Here is a 20074-nt window from a genome sequence, read left to right on the forward strand (position 1 = left end):
CAAAAAAATTAGCTGGGTGTGGTGAGATGCATCTATAGTCCTAGCTACTTGGGAGGCTGAAGTGGGAGGATCACTTGAGCCCAGGAGGTTGAGGCTGCAGAGGCTCTCGCACCACTGCACTCCAGCCTGGGTGACAGAGTGAGACCCTGTCTCAAAAAACAAAACAAACAAATCATCCAGTTGTATTCCTTAATATATACCAGTTTTATTAGTCAATTATACCTCAATAAAGCTGGGAGGAAAAAATAACTAGTTTAAAAGCTATATCAACTAATGATGGGTAGCAGACAAAAAGCCCCATTAATACAAAATGTAAGGGGAGTTATACCATGATTTTGCCTTTTCTTTTTTTTTTTTTTTCTTTTTGAGACAGAGTCTCACTATGTCACCCAGGCTGGAATGCAGTGGCACGATCTTGGCTCGATGCAACCTCTGCCTCCGGGGTTCAAGCGATTATATTCCCTCAGCCTCCTGAGTAGCTGGGACTACAGGCGCATGCCACCACACCCCGCTAATTTTTGTATTTGTAGTACAGATAGGGTTTCACCATGTTGGCCAGGCTGGGATTTTGCCTTTTCTACATACCAGAACTACATACTAGAATCATGACTATATTCATTACAAAGAATTACCCCAATTCAAGAATCTGTTTTAAAAATAATATCTGGCCAGGCACGGTGGCTTACGTCTGTAATCCCAGCACTTTGGGAGGCTAAGGCGGGCAGATCACTTAAGGCCCATAGTTTGAGATCAGCCTGGCCAACATGGTAAAACCCCACCTCTAAATACAAAAATACAAAAAAATTAGCTGGGTGTGGTGGCACAAGTCTGTAGTCCTAGCTACTCAGGAGGCTGAGGCAGGAGAATTGCTTGAACCTGGGAGGCAGAGGTTGCAGTAAGCCAAGATGGCACCATTGTGCTCCAGCCTGGGTGACAGAGCAAGACTCTGACTCAAAAAATAAAATAAAAAATAAAAACAACATCCAATTGCATTTTGTAACCAACAACATAACGAAGATAGCCAAAGTGTCACCAGTATTAAATAGATTTTCATAAGCACTTGGATATAAGATGGTCCACTCCAAAATCAACTCATAATGGATTACAGAGATACACAAGGTCACCCCTAAGATGGTCCACTCCAAAATCAACTCATAATGGATTACAGAGATACACAAGGTCACCCCAAAACAACGATTCTCAAATTTTTTGTACATTAAATTCAACTGGCATGTTGGCTTAAAATTCAGATTGGAATTCCCAGCCCACAGCCCCAGAGATACTCATTCAGATCAACAGAAATGAGATCCAGGAATCTGCTTTTTTTTTAGACAAAGTTTTGCTCTTGTTGCCCAGGCTGGAGTGCAGCGGCATGATTTTGGCTCACCACAGCCTCCACCTCCCGGGTTCAAGCAATTCTTCTGCCTCAGGCTCCCAAGTAGCTGGGATTACAAGCATGCGCCACCACGCCTGTCTGATTTTGTATTTTTAGTAGAGTCGGGGTTTCTCCATGTTGGTCAGGCTGGTCTCGAACTCCTGACCTCAGGAGATCCACCCGCCTCAGCTTCCCAAAGTGCTGGGATTACAGGCATGAGCAACCGCACCCGGCCTGCATTTTTAACCAACACACATACTCAAGCACATGTGATTCTGCTGCATGTGTTCAAAAGCTCACCCTCTGAGAAACACTGCCCTAAAATGATGGGATGATTTCCAGAACTCCAAGCTTGAATTAACCAGACCGTCTGCATTCATAAGCCTGTGGTGAGTCATAGAAACTTTTTTTAAAAAGCAGAATGTCAGAGGCAAATGTTGGCAGTGGCCCCTCAGCCCAGGCCAAGGGAGGGAGAGTCATGATCTAATCTAACAACAACTCACTCCGCCTAGGCAAGATGGCAGGGATCTTCCACTATGCAGGTGGACATAGCAGATCATCTTACTCTGGCATCATTAAACATTTGTATTAGAAAACCAGCTCCCCTAGTTCTGATTTCTGAGGTCCCTAAGCAGCTTCTTCTTATAGAATTTGACTTCCCATGTAGCCTGCCTTTGCTGCTGGTCAAAGGTTGCCAGTATTCGGTCCCCCTCGGCCCTTTTAGTCATGAGAAATTGGCAGGAACTTTGGTTTATCCATCGTTCCCTGAGTTTGCTTCATATGACTCCAGCCATGAGAAACACTCCACTCTCCACAATCCATGGGTTGATAAATGAGGATTTTGTGCCTCTGAGGCTAAGGACCACACTATCAACGCTAAAAAAAAAAAAAAAAAAAAAAAAAATTCTCCAAGAAGATGATATTATAAATTCATAGACTGCCTGACAACACCCAATGAAGACCCTCCTGTTGGAACCTCCTCATCAAGAAGTTGTTGTGACTTTTTTTTTTTTTGAGATGGAGTTTCGCTCTTGTTGCCCAGCCTGGATTGCAATGGTGCGATCTCATCTCACTGCAGCCTCCGCCTCCAGGGTTCAAGCAATTCTCCTGCCTCAGCTTCCCAAGTAGCTGGGATTACAGCTGCCCGCCAGCATGCCCAGCTAATTTTTGTATTTTTTTTTAGTAGAGATGAGGTTTCACCATTTTGGCCAGGCTGGTCTCGAACTCCTGACCTCAAGAGATCCACCTGCCTCATTCTCCCAAAGTGCTGGGATTACAGGTGTGAGCCACTGCACCTGGCTGATTTTTTTTTTTTTTTTTTAATACAAAGTCTCACTCTGTCCACCAGGCTGGAGTGCAGTGGCGTGTTCTCAGCTCACTGCAGCCTCAACCTCCCGGGCTCACGGGATTCTCCCACCTCGACCTCCCAAGTAGCTGGGACTACAGATGCTTACCACAGCACCTGGCTAATGATTAAATTTTTGGTAGAGATGGGGTCTCGCTATGTTGTCCAGGCTGGTCTCAGACTCCTGGCTTCAAGCGTTCCTCCTGCCTCTGTTGGGAGCAATTTATCCATTCTTGGTAAAGGGCCTCCATGTCATTTACAATAACCTGTCATCAAGGACCCAAAGCTGTTGCTGATATGAGTCTCCTGTCGCCTCTCATCATCAGAGCCCGATTAAGGGACAGGCTAGACAGAAAGACGAGAGAAGGACAAATGTCAGGCTCTCACTTCAGCCCCTCTCCTCATTCAGGAACAGATGGAGCCCATGCCAGTGTGACCCAGGGCAGAGGTCAGGCTGCTGTTCTGTTTCGTGTGTCCCTGGTATCCTGTGCCCCCTAGGGCTGGTGGAGCCTCAATGTCCTCCAACTCATCTTCTCTGCTGTTTGTTCTGTAGCCAGCTGCATACCACCTCCATGCGGGTGCCCCTCCCTAGTGGCTGCGTTTGCCCTGGGAACCAGCAAGCTGTCACATGCTAAGGCAAAGAGGAGGAAGAAACAATCCCTTATTAGTAGCAAAACATTACTTCTGTCTTCATAGGACCATGACACCTTCTGTCTAGGATCTTCAAACCTCCCCCACTCATGCCCCAAGTCCAATATTGTGGGGTGACCCTGCCCCACCCCCTGTGCACTGCACTCAGTGCAGCTTGATGTTCAGCTTTGTGTAGCCCTGGCATCTTGTGCTCCCAGGCTGGCTGGAGACTTGATATTCTCCAACTCAGACATACTAAGGCCACGTATATGTGGAGAAATTTCAGTGCATTATCTACTGAGAACACCGATGACTTGAGGCGCTGCCAGAGCCCTTCTCCAAATGAATACTTCACATTCCCACCCGGTGACTCAGGCTGACTCACCAGGATGCCCTTCCCCTTTGTCTTTTTTTTTTTTTTTTTTTTTACTTTTATTTTAGGTTCTGGGGTACAAGTGAAGGTTTGTGACATAGGTAAACTCCTTGTCATGGGGGTTTGTTATACAGATTATTTCATCGCCCACGTATTGAGCCTGGTACCCATTAGTTATTTCTCCTGATCCTCTCCCTCCTCCCAGCCTCCACCCTCCGGTACGCCCCAGCGTCTACTGTTCCCCTCTATGTGTCCATGTGTTCCCGTCATTTAGCTCCCACTTACATATGAAAACATGGTATTTGGGTTTCTGTTTCTGTGTTAGTTCGCTAAGGATAACGGCCTTCAGCTCCATCCATGTTCCTGCAAAGGACATGATCTCACTCTTTTTTATGGCTGCATAATATTCCATGATGTATATGGACCACATTTTCTTTATTCAGTCTACCATTGATGATGCCCTCCTCCTTTGACTGGGATCCAGCAGGAGACTAAAAAGGGGCTTCCTGTTTGATTTATACCCTTTTGCCTTCTTTTCATCTCCAATCACCAAGGAGTGAACAGCAAAAAGAAGATGTCTGAGCAGCTATTGAGTCTCCAACCAGCAAGGGAGCACAGGAGGCCAGAGATACATGAAACTAAACATCAGGCTGCATCAGGTGCAGTGCCCCAGGGTGGGATGGGGTATGTTCCTTAATTTCTGCCTACTTTCCCAGCAGCCTTCTGGCTCCATGTTGGCTTAAAGTCCCTCTCAGAATCTGACCCTTCTCTTCAGGCCTCAATTTTGTTGCCTCTCCTATTCCTACTTCCCTTCCTTTTCTCAAATCCACAGACATCTCTGGTAATCATGGTAGCCAACACCTTACGACACTTACTATGTGTCTGGCATTCTTTCAAGGGTTTTGTGTGTATTAACACATTGAATGTTCATACTCACCCTTGGAGGTCACTCACTGTCATACTCTCCATATTAAAATTGACAAAGATGTGTTCAGAGTCTTGCCCGAGTCCACCCAACCTCTTACTCTCAACGAGACAACAGAAGAGCTTCCTTGTTCAAATAAATAACATTGATCATAGAAGTGAAAGACCTACCTAATAATTTATCATGGTTCTTCTTCTTTTTTGTTTTTTTAAGAGAAGAGGTCTCACTCTGTTGCCTAGGCTGCAGTGGAGTGGTGCAATCACAGCTCACCACAGCCTTTAACTCCTGGCTTCAAGCAATCCTCCTGCCTCAGCCTCCCAAGTAGCTGGGATTATAGGTACGTGCCTCCACACCCAACACTTGTAATGATTCTAATCTGCTACTCAGAGGTTTGGTCTCTGTGTAAGTTATTTTGAATTTTTGTTGAGAGCCGGGTAAAGTGAAAAGTGTGCATGGGCTTTGAAGTTAAAATCCCTGTTAAACCACTTGCTAGTTATGTGACCTTGAACAAGTTATTTGACCAGTCTGAGCTTCCATGTTTTTGGTAGATTTGGTTTGGTTTGGTTGTTGTTGTTTTGTTTTGCTTTGAGACAGGGTCTCTCTGTCACCTTGTCTGGAGTGCAGTGGTGTGATTTCGGCTCGCTGCGACCTCTACCTCTGGGGCTCAAGCGATCCTCCCACCACAGCCTCCTGAGTGGCTGGGACTACAGGCGTGTGTCATCACACCTGGCTAATAGAAACAGGTTTCACCATGTTGCCCAAGCTAGTCTCGAACTCCTGGGCTCAAGCAATCTATCTGCCTCAGCCTTTCAAAGTGCTGGGATTACAGGCATGAGCCATCATCCCCACCAAACTTCCATGTTTTTATTTTATTTATTTATTTTTATTTAATTTTTTTTTTTTTTTTTTTTTTTTTGAGATGGAGTTTCACTCTTGTTGCCCAGGCTGGAGTGCAGTGGCACCATCTCGGCTCACTGCAACCTCCGCCTTCCGGGTTCAAGCAATTATCCTGCCTCAGCCTCCCGAGTAGCTGGGATTACAGATGCCCGCCACCACACCCGGCTAATTTGTTGTATTTTTAGTAGAGATGGGGTTTCACCATCTTGGCCAGGCATGATCTCAAACTCCTGGCCTCAAGTAATCTGCCTGCCTTGGCCTCCCAAAGTGCTGGGGTTATAGGCATGAACCACCGCGCCTGGCTGCTTCCATGTTTTTAATCTGTACGATGGGGATAAGATGATAATACCTTCCTCACTCAGGTATTATAACTTAAAAAGATACTGTGCATGAAGCACTTAGTGTAGTACCTGGCACGTAGAAGACGCTCAGTAAATGAGAGTTTCTTCCATACATTCCCCAGAAAACCTCATATAATTGCTTTATCCTTTAGACAGCACACTGTGTCTCCCAAATGCTACTAATCATATACTCTACTTTTTAGGTCATTTATACTCATGGTTTATCTGCCCCCTGACATACTCCCGAAAGGCAAGAAATATGTTATTCATCTCTGATCCTTTTTTTTTTTTTTGAGACAGGGTCTCTCTGTTCCCCAGGCTGAAATGCAGTGGTATGACCTTGGCTTACTGCAACTTCTGCCTCCCAGGCTCAGGTGATCTTCCTACCTCATCCTCCCAAGTAGCTGGGACTACAAGCATGCACCGCCACACCTGGCTAATTTTTGTAAATTTTATAGAGATGGAGTTTCGCCATGTCATCCAGGCTGATCTCAAACTCCTAGACTCAAGCAATCCACCTGCTTAGGCCCCCCCAGAGTCCTGGGATTACAGGCATGAGCCATTGCGCCCAGCCCCTCTGATCCTTTAAGGACCCCCAAGATATAATAGTCAATGAAAAGCTAAAACAGCAAGGTAAAAAAAAATAGATATAGAGAAATACCATTTATTTGTGTTTTAAATAAAACACACGTATATGCACGTATATACGCATTCAAAATTTTTGGAAGAATAAACAAGATTTTTTTTTACCATGTCAGGTATTAATTTTACAATTAAAAAGAAGGAAAAAGAATGTTATATGCATGATGATATGTAAATGTTTAGATCAGTCACCTGAAAAGGTAGCCCAAAATATTTTACCTTTTGGAGATTCTGAGAATCTGGGAATTCTGAGCTTCTGAACGGAGAATCTCTGCATCTCAATTCTGAAATTCTGAGAATCTTCAAATCTAATCCAGCTGATCAGGGCACAGAAAGCATGGCTGGATGTGACTCCAACCAGGAGCTGCAGCCTAGACCACTGGAATGAGCCCTGTTTGAAGAAAGAGTGTTTTTAGCAGAAGGATACTCAGAAAAATGGGAGCTCCAAAGAGCTTGTGATGAAACCATAAGCATACCGGTTTCTGGAGAGCTGGATTCCATTTGCAGGGAAGGAGCAGTTCACCAGATTTACCATCATCCCAATGGAACATTATTTATGACTATCCAAATCCCTTTGCTCTAATTCCATGCTGACCACATGCATGACTTAGGGTAAGTTATGCTAGCTGTTATAATGGATAACTCTGAAATGCACTGGCTTAAAGCCATAAAAGTTTATGTCTCTGTCACATCACATTCCAATGAGAACTGGGCCAGGAGTAGGCTGTACTCCACAAAGTCATTCAGGGACCAAGAACCATTTAATACCATGGCACCACCCTCCCCAGGCTCCTTGAAGTACTGTTCATTGAGCTGATGGATGGGGGGATGAGCAATGGTAGAGAAAGCACACCCACCCCTAAGACTCTTGGCCCAGAGGTAACACACATGACTCTAGCTCATATTCCAATGGAGAGAACTCCTTATATGGCCCCATCTAGATGACAGTAGGGAGCAAGGGGCAGTCAATGTTGTCTAGCAGTACGCCAAGGAAGAGGACAACGACATGAACATGGGTGAGTATCAACAGTTACTCTCACACCAAGTAATATTCTAATTATTATTTATTATTTATTTAACTTTTTTAGAGGCAGAGTCTTGCTCTGTCACCCAGGCTGGAGTGCAGTGATGCAATCATAGCTCACTGCAACCTCGAACTCCTGGGCTCAAACGATCTTCCCTCCTCAGCCTCCTGAGTAGCCAAAACCACAGGCACACACCACCACACCTGGCTAATTTTTTTAATTTTTGTGGAAATGGGGCCTTACTATGTCGTCCAGATTGGTCTCGAATTCCTGGGCTCGAGCAATGCTTCTGCCTCAGCCTCCCAATGTGTGGGGATTACAGGTGTGAGCCACTGCACTTAGTTTTTGATTATTGATTTAGGCTGACTAGTATACTAAATCTAGAAAGAGGGAGACACGAGCAAGGTATGTGAGCATCCCCATCACTACAGAGCTAGGTCTCCTATCCTAAACTGACAAATCATCTTTCTAGTTCATACATCTTGGTTGTGACTTTACTTTTATCACAGGTTATCCCTGAAGAACATATTCAACACTGGGTATGCTAATACGGTAAAGGTTTCTTATTTTGTAAACCTGGGAACAGAACTGTGGGCCATGCTGACCTCAACAGGACACTGCAAACCTATGAAGTCCTTTCTAACTGGCCAGATAGCCAACCTCTAAAATATCTCCACCTCTTCTCTCTAAAACTTCAGCCAGGCCAGTCTCAGTGGCTCACACATGTAATCCCAGTACTTTGGGAGGCCAAGGTGGGTGGATCACCTGAGGTCAGGAGTTTGAGATCAGCCCAGCCAACATGGTAAAACCCTGTCTCTACTAAAAATACAAAAATTAGCCAGGTGTGGGGGCTCACGCCTGTAATCCCATCTACTCGGGAGGCTGAGGGAGGAGAATTGCTTGAACCCAGGGGGCGGAGGTTGCAGTGAACCGAGATTGCACCATTGCACTCCAGCCTGGATGACAAGAGTGAAACTACATCTCAATAAAATAAATAAATAAAAATAGAAAATAAAACTTCAGCCATTATAAGAACTGTCAGGTTCTACTTATGGAAAAGTATAATTTGGGGTTTACCTAGACAGGGAAATAATTTTTCAAATTTAAGTTACTTGTGGCCGGGTGCAGTGGCTCACACCTGTAATCCCAGCACTTTGGGAGGCCGAGGCAGGCAGATCACGAGGTCAGGAGATCGAGACAATCCTGGCTAACAAGGTGAAACCCCGTCTCTACTAAAAATACAGAAAATTAGCCGGGCGTGGTAGCGGGCACCTGTAGTCCCAGCTACTCGGGAGGCTGAGGCAGGAGGATGGCGTGAACCTGGGAGATGGAGTTTGCAGTGAGCCGAGATCGTGCCACTACACTCCAGCCTGGGCGACAGACTGAGACTCCGTCTCAAAAAAAAAAAAAAAAAGTTAGTTGTTAGTGGCCAGGCACAGTGATGCACACCTGTAACCCTCGCACTTTGGGAGGCTGAGGCATAAGAATTGCTTGAGCCCAGGAGTTCAAGACCAGCCTGGGCAACATAGCAAGACCTTGTCTCTACAAAAAATTAAAAAATTTGCCAGGCATGGTGGCACATGCCTGTAGTCCCAGCTACTAGGGAGGCTAAGGTGGGAGGATCACGTGAGCCCAGGAGGTTGAGGCTACAGTGAGCTATGATCATGCCTCTGCACTCCAGCCCTGGGAGACAGAGCAAATCCCTGTCTCAAAATAATAAATGAATAAATAAACAGGCTGGGTGCAGTGACTCATGCCTGTAATCCCAGTACTTTGGGAGGCCAAGGCAGGTGGATCACTTGAGGTCAGGAGTTTAAGACCAGCCTGACCAATATGATGAAACCCTGTCTCTAATAAAAACACAAAAATTAGCCAGGTGTGGTGGTGTGTGCCTGTAATCCCAGCTACTTGGGAGGCTGAGGCAGGGGAATCTCTTGAACCAGGGAGGTGGAGGTTGCAGTGAGCTGAGGCGACAGAGCAAGACTCTGTCTCAAATAATAATAATAATTAATAAACAAATAAATGACTTGTTAGTGATCAAGGATCAGACAGAGGGTGAGGTCTTTACATGGGCTGAGTACATTTCTTTCGTTTGGCTGCCATGGCAAATTACCACAAATTTGGTGCTTAAAATATCAGAAATGTATTCCCTTACAGTTCTGGAGGCCAGAAACCTGAAAACCAGGTGTCTGCAAAGCCTTGCTCCCTCCAGAACCTCTAGAGGAGTAGCCTGGCTTGTCTCTTCCAGCATCTAGTGGTCCCAGGCACTCCTTGGCATGAGGCTGCATCACTCCAGTCTCTGCCCCCATCCTCACGTGGCCTTCTCCCTTGTGTCTCTCTGTATTCCCCTTTGCTGCCTCATATAGAAACTCATCATTGGTTTTGGGGTCCACCCTAACCCAGGATGATCTCATCTTGAGATTCTTACCTTAATTATATCTGCGAAGGCCGTTATGCCAACTAACGCCACATTCAGAGGTTCCAGGTAGATATATCTTTGGGAAGCAGGAGGGACTATGCAATCTACTATACCAAGTAGAAAAGCTTCCTGCTCAAGCTCATGTTGCATTCAGACAGGCCCTTAGCAAATGCTGACTGTGTAACCCTGGGTGCCTAGCTTCAATGGTGCCACATGGGGCTGATGCTAGGAGCAGTAGCTAAGGTTTGCAAGCAGTCCTGCCGGAACACAGGGCACACTGAGGATCAGAAGTGCTTTTCTTAGTTGGATGTAGTGACTCACACCTGTCATCCCAGTGCTTTGGGAGGCCAATGTGGGAGGACCACTTGAGGCCAAGGGTTCAAGACAAGGAGTCAAGACAAGTCAAGATAAGACTGGGCAACATAGTGAGACCCTGCCTCAAAAAAAAGAGAAGAAAGTGAGAAAGAAGAAAGAAAGAGAAAAAGAAAGAAAGAAAGAAAGAAAGGAAGGAAGGAAGGAGAGAGAGGGAGAAAGAAAGAGACAGAGAAAAAGAAAGAAGGAAAGAAAGAAAGGAAGAAAGAAAGAAAGAGAAAGGAAGGAAGAAAGAAAGAAAGAGAAAGGAAGGAAGGAAGAAAGAAAGAAAGAAGTGAGGGAGGGAGTGAGGGAAGGAGGGAGGGGGAGAGAGAGAAAGAAAGAAAGAAAAAAGAGAGAAAGAGAAAGAGAGAAAGAAAGGTGGGAGGGAGGGAGAGCGAGAAAGGAAGAAAGAAAAGAATGAAAGAAAGAAAGAGAGAGAGAGAAAGAAAGAAAAGAAAAGAAAAAGTTAGCCAGGCATAGTGATAAGCATAGTTCTAGCTACGCGGGAGGATTGCTTGAGCCCAGGAGTTCAAGGCTGCCGTGAGCTGTTATCACGCCACTGCACTCCAGCCTGGGCAACATAGCAAGACCTTGTCTTTAAAAAAAGAAAGAAGGAAGAAAGAAGTGCTTTTCTTTCCATTCTAAATACTAAAATTATTTTTTAATCTCTCAAACCTAAAAGGCTACCCTGAGCTTCTTATACTTTGCTATGGTGTCAAATCCCAGCAGCGTATGTGACGACCAACCTTTTGGTAACTGAGAGCTTCCATGTTCACTTAGGGCAGGAGACTCTGACACTGAGGCTTTGAAAGGAACAAGAGAGGGAGTCCTGCATCAGATTGCACTCAGGAATCCTGATTGGTAAAGAAAACAGTGCAATGGCCAGGCAGGTAGCTAGGAGGACAAGAGGACAGCCTCAATAAATTGGATGGCAATCCATGAGCTGAGATTTCGGGGTCTCTTGATGCAAGCTCAAAGGTCCCCTGTTAGCTATTCAGACATTGTATGATCAGCCTATGCAATGCAGTTTTCCACATCTGAATGTTCTTCTTGTCCTATTTTGCTGTTATCACACCATCAAGAATAAAGAAACGGCCAGAAACCTACCTGGTACTCACAATTATTCGAAGTAGGAAGGAAGAAGGCAAACAGAATAAGCTTAATGGAATGTAGCACTTCTAATTGGATCGTATTGCATTTTTGTGCCCTCCTTTACCATGTAAGTCTAGACACTGATATATATGCAGAGAGGAAAAGGGCAACATCGATCTCAACAGCCAATGAATTCATGCCTTCTCCCCACTCCCTGTCACTAAAGCTTTTGCATTCCTAAATTTATCGAACTCCCTTCAGCCTAAAGAAAAGTTTTCCTGGCGGGGCACGGTGGCTCATGCCTGTAATCCCAGCACTTTGGGAGGCTGAGGCGGGCGGATCACCTGAGGTCGGGAGTTCGGGACCAGCCTCACCAACATGGAGAAACCCCGCCTCTACTAAAAACACAAAATTAGCCAGGCATGGTGGCGCATGCCTGTAATCCCAGCTACTCAGGAAGGCTTAGGCAGGCGAATTGCTTGAACCTGGGAAGCACAGGTTGCAGTGAGCCAAGATCGTGCTATTGTACTCCACCCTGGGCAACAAGAACGAAACTCTGTCTCAAAAAAAAGAAAAGAAAAGTTTTGTAACCATTCTTTGAGAGTGCTTTCTACCTAAGAACCTTAATACTTACCACACAGAGCACCTCATTTCATTCTCATGTCATTCTAAAAGCAGAGCAAGTTATGATCATCCCTATTTGTCAGATAGAAAAATGACGGCATGCATTGGGGCCGGTGGGGGGAGGGGGCAGGGAAATACCAGCCTACAGAGGACTTAAGTGACCTGCCCATATAATATGGTCAGAAACAGAAACAGAACTCACAACCTGTTCTCTAGGCCAAACTAAAATGCTTGGTAAAAGATCTGACACACACCAAAATAAGTTAAAAGATACCACAACAAAGAAATCAGACAAATCCAGGGTGTATTCATTTGTTAGGACAAATGAACTGGTTTTACCAACAAATCAATAGAAGTAGGGAATGGGGGACCAGCACTGACATAGAAAAAAAAGACACTTAAGAGACCTAAAAATCAAACACAATGTTGGAAACTTGTTTGGATACTAATTTAAAAGAAAAAAGTGTAAAAATACATTTAAGCCAGGCACGGTGGTCCAGATAATTTTTTGTATTTTTAGTAGAGATGGGGTTTCGCCTTGTTGGCCAGGCTGATCTTGAACTCCTGACCTCAGGTGATCCACCCACCTCGGCCTCCCAAAGTGCTGGGATTATAAACGTGAGCCACCGCACCTGGCCAAGACTGCATTTTACCACCTCAGTTACATCACTGTCCTGACTGCAAACTGCTCTTACCTCTTTCTTTCCTCTTTGTGATTCCTCATTTTACTCCCCCAGCAGATAACTTTGTTCTCCTCCACAGTGGGAACATTTTTCTGATTATTCCTAAAATATATCATTATTATTATTATTATTATTATTATTATTATTATTATTATTTTGAGATGGAGTCTCGCTCTGTTGCCCAGGCTGGAGTGCAGTGGCACGATTTTGGCTCACTGCAACCTCTGCCTCCTGGGTTCAAGCGATTCTCCCTACCTCAGCCTCCTGAGTAGCTGGGATTACAGGCACCTGCCACCATGCCCAGCTAATTTTTGTATTTTTAGTAGAGACGGGGTTTCACCATGTTGGCCAGGATGGTCTCGATCTCCTGACCTTGTGATGCGCCCGCCTCGGCCTCCCAAACCTAAAATACATTATTATTTTTTAGAGACAGGAGCTCGCTATGTTGCCCAGATTGAAGTGCAGTGGCTATTCACAGGTGCAATCATAGCTCACTGCAGCCTTGAACACCTGGGCCCAAGCAATCCTCCTGCCTTGCAAGGCCTCCTAAGTAGCTTGTAATCCCAGCTACTTGGGAGGCTGAGGCAGGAGAATTGCTTGGACTGGGGAAGTGGAGGTTGCAGTGAGCCGAGATCACACCATTGCACTCCAACCTGAGTGACAGAGCAAGTCTCTGTCTAAAAAAAACAAAACAAAACAAAAATACATGCATTCTTCGTCATGGTGGTGTGGCTCCCTCAGCCTAGCACGTCTGCCTTGCCTCCCTTGCTCAGGCCCTTGTCCCAAGGGCAGCCTATTCAGACTTTACAGCATGTATTAAATGTCCCTGGGTGGAGAAGGCATAGAGTCAGTAAAGAGCTGGGATTTTTTTTTTTAAAGGCTCAAGTGACCCTCCCACCTCAGACTCCTGACTAGCTGGGACTAAATGCGTGCACCACCATGCCTGGCTGGTTTTTTTGTTTGTTTGATTTAGTTTTTTTTTTAAGTTTTTGTAGAGATGGGGTCTCGCTATGTTGCCCAAGCTGGTCTTGAAATCCCGGTCTCAAATGATCTTCCCACCTCAGCCTCTCAAAGTCTGGGGATGATAAGTCTGAGTCACCACACACAGTCAAGGTCTGGGTTTTGCAACAACCACAGAGACACCATCTCTATGGTGCTATAGGGAGAAGTCACTGGGGTACATAGCCAGAGGTGGCTACTTTCATTCATCCTCAAAAATAATACTCTAGCTGCTAGTGAGAGGGGAATAAAGAGAGGGCAAACCTGGAAGTCAGAGGTTAGAGGCTGACAATGTTGCAGGCATTTTTCCTGGTCAAAAGAAAGGAGAAAAAAAGTAGGTTTACAGGTGGATACCAAAGCCAATATTGGACGAACAGTACCAAAGGAAGCAAGAGAAGGAGGGAGCGCCTACGCTACCTTAAGGTGCTGGACTTGCACAATTATGGGCTCCAGACAATGGTGTATACATGTAGTGCTTTAGCCTCTGTGTGGGTGAGGAAACGATAGCTGCTATAACAAAGAGACCCAAAAATTCAATGGCTCAAACAAGATAAAAGTTTATGTCTTACTCATCTAACAGTCCAGTTTAAGACTTCCAGGTGGGTTTGTCCCCAGTCCAGGGTGGCAGATGGCAGTCCTTCCACACATGACTTCCAAGGATGTCCAAGTTGTGGCCAAGCCAGACTGCAAGGATAGGGGCAAGAGCTGAGTTCAGGGCTAGAGACTTTCTCTTAAACAACTAAATGGGAAGTTGCTCCCAACATTTCTGTTCTTATTCCATCTGTGAGAGCTGGGTTGCATAGCCACAGTTTGCTGCAAAGTGGGACATGAGCCGGGGGAATGTTGCCCCTGGAAATGCAGCCAAAATCCTCAGTAGTGTTCCAATACTGAGAAAGAATGGGAGGATAGAGTTTGGTGGACAGATAGCAGACTCCATCATCATTTTTCTTCACCTGGTCAATGGCTTTATGGATATGTTAGTCCGTTTTGCATTGCTATAAAGGAATACCTGAGACTGGGTAATTTATAAAGAAAAGGAGGCTTATTTTTTATTTTTTTTTTATTTTTTTGAGACAGAGTCTCACTCTTCACCCAGGCTGGATTGCAGTGGCACGATCTCGGGCCACTGCAACCTCCACCTCCCAGGTACAAGCGATTCTCCTGCCTCGGCTTCCCAACTAGCTGAGATTACAGGTGCCCGCCACCACGCCCAGCTAATTTCTGTGTTTTTAGTACAGACGGGGTTTCACCATGTTGGCCAGGCTGGTCTCAAACTCCCAACGTTCAGTGACCCGCCCACGTCGGCCTTCTAAAGTGCTGAGATTACAGGCGTGAGCCACCGCGCCTGGCCCAGAAAAGGGGTTTATTTGGCTGACAGTTCTGCAGGATGTACAAGCATGGCACCAGCATCTGTTTGGCTTCTGGTAAGTGGTCAGGGAGCTTATAATCACGGAGGATGGTGACCTGGGAGCTGGCACGTCACATGGCAAGAGCAGAAGCAAGAGAGAGGAAGAGGAGGTGCCAGACCCTAACAACCAGGTCTGGCATGAAATCATTACTGTGGTGAGGGCACCAAGCCCTTCACGAGGGATCCAACTCCAGGACCCAGACACCTCCCACTAGGTCCGACTTCCAACACCGGGGCTCACATTTCAACATGAGACGTGGAGGGGAGAAATATCCAAACTGTATCAATGGATAACATCTGACTCTTTTTTTGTTTGTTTGTTTGTTTGTTTTTGGCTAAAGAAAGTGCCCAGTTTATTGCTAGACCAGACAAGTGTTTATTCCAAATTGTGATCAAGATAGAATAATTAAGTACTTCCCTTATATAATGAAAATTACCATTATCCTGTTAGTGCAATCAGTTTTCTGAGTTTATTGATACTGCATTAATATTAAAATAGGCTGGGCGTGGTAGTGGCTCATGCCTGTAATCCCAGCACTTTGGAAGGCTGAGGCAGAAGATCACTTGAGGTCAGGAGTTCGAGACTATCCTGGGCTACATGACGAAACTCCATCTGTACTAAAAATACAAAAATTAGCCAGGCATGGTGATACATGCATGTAGTCCCAGCTGCTCGGGAGGCTGAGGAAGGAGAATCGCTTGAACCAGGGAGGCAGAGGTTGCGGTGAGTTGAGATCGCGCCACTGCATTCCAGCCTCGGTAACAGAGGGAGACTCCATCTCAAAAAAAAAAAAAAAATTAAATTAGAATAAACAGATGTTAATAGGCAGCATGCATATTTGATGTGCCTTTATTTTTCTTCTGCTTTAGGATAGTACTTCATTCTTAAGTGTGTGTGTAAAGAAGAAAAATAGTAGTAAGCTATATTGATGGTATGTAAAAGAAATATAGGAAAGGTTTACATTTCATTTGTTAGATTCCTGCCAAGTATTTTAAGTGGTAGGGTATATAAAAATAATATTTTAGATTATTAAAACACCTTGATATTGGCTCATTTAATTACACTGTAAATTTTTCTCTAAAGGCAAGTGTGGTATTTTATATTTTCTAACAATAATCCTATTCTTCCCTTTTCCTTATATTTTCCTTTGATATTTTCCTGATGTATTATAAAATTATTTTCAAGTATAAGACTGGTTTGTAAAAATACCTACATATTGTGTGAGATTATCATTATCATTTTTTTCTCCATTACCTTCTCATCAAATAAAGGCAAGAGTGATAAAACAGTTGCCAAAGAAACAAAAGGCATCCCAGTTATTTCTGTGCTGGGATGGCTTTTGGCTTGCCGTTGCTGAAAAGCAAACAAGATATAGCCAAGAAATTTTGCCGTTGTTGCCTGGTAGGAAGGAAAGTTAGGGGTGCATATTTGGTTCAAGATGACCTTCAGGGAGGACCCAATGTCAGTGTCCTGCCAAGTCACACACAAGGAGAGAAAATCTATAATGACAGTTCAAATCTTTCTTCCCCCAGCAAATTGTGTCAGCCCTGTTATAAACAGTAACAACAGCATAGGAAATATCTGACCCTTTTGCCATTGGTTAAGAGTTATTGCTAGCTCCTACTTGGCTAATAGCTTGAGTCTCTGAAAAACAAGGAATATTTCAGAAACCTCATTATGAGGAAGAGATACCTGCAATTTCCAGGTAAATGAAGCAAGTCTTGTACATGCCCAGATGGGACCAGGCCTCTGTTACATGAACCCTGGCAAGTTAAACAGGCTATGTCTTCTCGTTTGAAGCAGCTAAGAATGTCCCAAGCTCACTGCAATGCTAGAAGAACCCGGCACTGACTCTTGAGAAAACGTTTGAGACTAAACATGAAAGTTGCTCCCTAACCCGCAGTGTTATCATTGCAGTTGTTAACAAGATAAAGTAAATAAACCTAAACTCTCAGTGAACTTATTTCTCAGTTTATTGAATTGAATTTCCTGACATGCTGCGCTGGGTGCCCAGAATACAAAGATGCACAAAGCCTGGTTCGGTGAGAGAGATGGTTATGGAGACAGACGATGACGGCAACTGAGAAACAGCATAGGCAGACCCCAATCCCATAGGAGGAGCAAAGATATCTCCCTGGAGATCAGGGAGGGCTCACAGCCAGGGATGCATGAGATCAGGCAGACAAGAGGCACGCCTGTGTTTAACTCAGAAAACAATGAAAAGTTTGCTGGCCGGGCATGGTGACTCACGCCTGTAATCCCAGCACTTTGGGAGGCCAAGGCAGGCAGATCACAAGGTCAGGAGTTCCAGACCAGCCTGGCCAATACGGTGAAACCCCATCTCTACTAAAAATACAAAAATTACCTGGGCATGGTGGCAGGCACCTGCAGTCCCAGCTACTTGGGAGGCTGAGGCAGGAGAATTGCTTGAACCCGGGAGGCGGAGGTTGCAGTGGAACAAGACTCTGCCATTACACTCCAGGCTGGGCGACAGAGCAAGGCTCTGTCTCAAAACAAACAAACAACAAAAAAAGGACAGTTTGCATATGACTTGTGGGACAACCTTTTCTGGGGGGCAGCAGTTTCATTGGAAAGTTAAATAATAGTTATAATGACTACCATTTTGTTGCAGGAAGTCAGGGACCCCAAATGGAGGGACAGGCTGGAGCCGTGGCAAAGGAACATAAATTGTGAAGATTTCTTTTTAATATGGACATTTATCAGTTCCCAAATAGTACTTTTATAATTTCTTATGCCTGTCTTACTTTAATCTCTTAATCCTGGTATCTTCATAAGCTGAGGATGTATGTCACCTCAGGACCACCGTGATAATTGTGTTAACTTTACAAATTGATTGTAAAACATGTGTGTTTGAACAATATGAAATCAGTGCACCTTGAAAAAGAACAGAATAACAGCGATTTTTAGGGAACAAGGGAAGACAATCATAAGGTCTGACTGCCTGCGGGGTCGGGCTAAAAGAGCCATATTTTTCTTCTTGCAGAGAGCCTACAAACGGACATGCAAGTAGGGAAGATATCACTAAATTCTTTTCCTAGCAAAAAATATTAATATTAATACCCTGGGGAAGGAATGCATTCCTGGGGGAAGTCTGTAAATGACTACTCTGGGAATGTCTGTCCTATGTAGTTGAGATAAGGACTGAGATACGCCGTGGTCTCCTGCCGTACCCTCAGGCTTACTAGGGTGGGGAAAAACCCAGCCCTGGTAAATTCGTGGTCAGACTGGTTCTCTGCTCTTGAACCCTATTTTCTGTTGTTTAAGATGTTTATCAAGACAATACATGCACCACTGAACATAGACCCTTATCAGTAGTTCTGCTTTTGCCCTTTGCCTTGTGATCTTTGTTAGACCCTTATCAGTAGTTCTCCTTTTTGCCCTTTGAAGCATGTGATCTACTCCCTGTTCTTACACCTGCTCCCCTTTTGAAACCCTTAATAAAAAACTTGCTGGTTTGAGGCTCAGGTGGGCATCATGGTCCTACCGATACGTGATGTCACCCCCAGCGGCCTAGCTGTAAAATTCCTCTCTTTGTACTCTTTCTCTTTATTTCTCAGCTGGCCAACACTTATGGAAAATAGAAAGAACCTACGTTGAAATATTGGGGGTGGGTTCCCCTGATACCATTTATTGAGCTAGGCTACTGTACTAACTTGGATATAAATACAGATATATAAAATTAGTTTACTAGAGCTACCATAACAAAATCATTAACTGGGTGACTTAAACAATAGAAATTTATTTTTCTTTCAGTTCTAGAGGCTGAAAATCCAAGATCAAGGTGGTGAGCAGGGCTGGTTTCCTCTGAGGCCTCCCTCCTTGGCTTGCAGATGGCCGCCTTCTTGCTGCTTCTTCACGTGGCTGTCCCTCTGTGCACGTATGCCCCTGCTGTCTCTCTGTGTATCCTAGCCTCCTCTTCTTATGAGGACACCAGTCCATTTGGGTCTTGTTTTTGTTTTTGTTTTGCTTTGTTTTATTTTTTGAGATAGTCTCACTCTGTCACCCAGGCTGGAGTGCAAGGGCACCATCTCAGCTCATTGCAACCTCTGCCTCCCGGGTTCAAGCGATTCTCCTGCCTCAGCCTCCCAAGTAGCTGGGATTACAGGCATGTGCCACCACACCCAGATAATTTTGTATTTTTTAGTAGGGACGGGGTTTTGCTATGTTGGCCAGGCTGGTCTTGAACTCCTGACCTCAAGTGATCTTCCTGCCTCGGCCTCCCAAAACACTGGGATTATAGGGGTGAGCCACAGCACCTGGCTGACACCAGTCCATTTGTATTAGAGCCCACCTTGAGCTTCATTTTAACTTAATTACCTCTTTAAAAATCCTATCTCCAAATATAATCATATTCTGAGATATAGGGTGTTAGGGCTTCAATATATGAATTCTGGGAGCATACATTTCAGCTTATAACACATATGTGTGCATGTATATACTTAAACATATAATTTTATCTTCAACCATCCTATAATGGTCCTGCCATTCCATTTTACAGATGAGGAACTGATGCTCAGAAAGGCTTAATAATTAGCCTAATGTCACCTAATTAATAAGCATCAGGAAATGTAAACCTAGGACTGTCTGACTGCAAAGCCCAGGCTTTTAACCACCATGCTATACTTTGAAGGGAGAGAAAAATAAGTAGCAGTTATAAAAATTCTTCTCTGTTACCTGGTATCCGTTTGCACACTCAGCCATGCCGTTAATTGGTCCAACATTTATTGCGTGCTTATGATGTATCCCAGGTAACGGAAGAAGTTGTGACTCTTTCATGAGAGAGTTGCAGAATTAAATTGGAAATAATTTTAATATCTGGAAGAACTGTGCAGTTCTCCCAGACAGGAAACCTACTTGGGGCAAGCGGTTAGAATTCTATCAGGTTCAGGGATATTTAGAGCTAGTATCCAAAATCCAATC

General features: G+C 44.6%; 1 long non-coding RNA gene across 1 annotated transcript in view; it reads right to left on the bottom strand.

The window, feature by feature from the left end:
• Positions 1-20074, bottom strand: part of LOC129006657 (uncharacterized) — a 60317-nt gene that overhangs the window by 20843 nt on the left and 19400 nt on the right. Inside the window, exon 5 of the long non-coding RNA XR_008492044.2 lies at positions 6748-6919. This is a non-coding gene — a long non-coding RNA (uncharacterized LOC129006657). The remainder of the gene's footprint in view (positions 1-6747; positions 6920-20074) is intronic.

This window comes from Pongo pygmaeus, chromosome 8 (assembly GCF_028885625.2).
Source record: "Pongo pygmaeus isolate AG05252 chromosome 8, NHGRI_mPonPyg2-v2.0_pri, whole genome shotgun sequence".
Lineage (NCBI taxonomy): Eukaryota > Metazoa > Chordata > Mammalia > Primates > Hominidae > Pongo > Pongo pygmaeus.